This window comes from Cebus imitator, unplaced genomic scaffold (genome assembly GCF_001604975.1).
Source record: "Cebus imitator isolate Cc_AM_T3 unplaced genomic scaffold, Cebus_imitator-1.0 Scaffold52, whole genome shotgun sequence".
Taxonomy (NCBI): Eukaryota; Metazoa; Chordata; class Mammalia; order Primates; family Cebidae; genus Cebus; species Cebus imitator.
The window spans coordinates 859,998-861,485 of NW_016107367.1; positions in this window are offsets into that span (position 1 = coordinate 859,998).

The following is a 1,488-nucleotide window of genomic DNA, read 5'->3' on the forward strand; positions in this document are numbered from 1 at the left end:
AAAAAAAAAAAAAAGGCCAGCTGCTGCTGCTGTGGTACATGCCTGTAGTCCCAGCTACTTGAGAGACTGAGGTGGAAGGATCACTTGAGTCCAGGATTTCATGGCTGCAGTGGGCTATGATCATGCCTGTGAATAACCATTGTACTCCAGCCTGGGCAACACAGTGAGACCCCTTCTCTCTCTTTTTTTTTTCTTGAGACAGAGTCTCTCTCTGGCACCCCAGCTGGAGTGCAACGGCGTGATCTCGGCTTACTATAACCTCCACTTCCCAGGTTCAAGTGATTCTCCTGCCTCAGCGTCCTGAGTAGCTGGGACTACAGGCACCCGCCACCACGCCCGGCTAATTTTTGTACTTTTAGTAGAGACGGGGTTTCATCATATTGGCCAGGCTAGTCTTGAACTCCTGACCTTGTGATCCAAACTCACCTCCTGCCATTTTCTCAAGTCCTCTCAGCCCCAGGAGCGCCACCTTCCCCGGCCCACGCGGTTACTATATTCTCCTGGTGCCGTTTCTGGTTACTGTAATCTCTCGTGTATGAGCCCCTGAGTGTTCCCAGGGGCTACAGTTCCTCCCCCATCTCTGCATCTAAATGGTAGCCTGTCCCCAGGGAGGGAGAAGCTTGTGTTGTTCAGGATGCCTGGGACTTCCCTGCTCACTCTTCAAGGAGGCTTCTCCTCCCCATCCCTTTCTATTAATTACTGTGTATTTTTATCTGAGTAATGCAATAGTGTAAAGTATAGGCACATGATATGCATAGAATTTTAAAAGGCAAACAGACATAATGAAAAGCAGCAGCCCCTCCCACCTGTCGCACTCTTAATCGTCCCCAGAGACAGCCCATTCAACTCTTTGGCTCCTTTTTCTGGATTTTTATCTCCATGTTTATAAATAACATTCTTGTGCTGCTGTTACTTGATTTAACAACCCAGCCATTATCTACTGGCTTTCCCTTATGGGAGATGAGTTTCACATTCTTTACACTCTTCTGTGCCACACACGCCCCCCATGCTCTCCCTGTGTCACCTCTCATTATCAATATATAGCCATTTTGGATCAAGTCAAGATTGAGTTTCATCATAATGATGATATAAACATTGTTGGCCACGGAGTCAACTAATGCACTGTGGTTATGTATCCTCTCAGGTTTAGCTTTTAGTTTTTCACGAAGTTAATAATTGCCTTTCTTTTCTGTTGTTGCTTAGTGTACTTAGGCTCCTTCCAAAGTAACTCCCAGGCTGGGGGCGGTGGCTCGTGCCTGTAATCCTAACACTCTGGGAGGCTGAAGCCAGCAGACTGCCTAAACTCAGGAGTTCAAGAGCAGCCTGAGCATCACAGTGAAACCCTGCCTCTATTAAACATACAAAAAATATTAGCCAGGCCGGGCGCGGTGGCTCAAGCCTGTAATCCCAGCACTTTGGGAGGCCGAGGCGGGTGGATCACGAGGTCAAGAGATCGAGACCATCCTGGTCAACACGGTGAAACCCCGT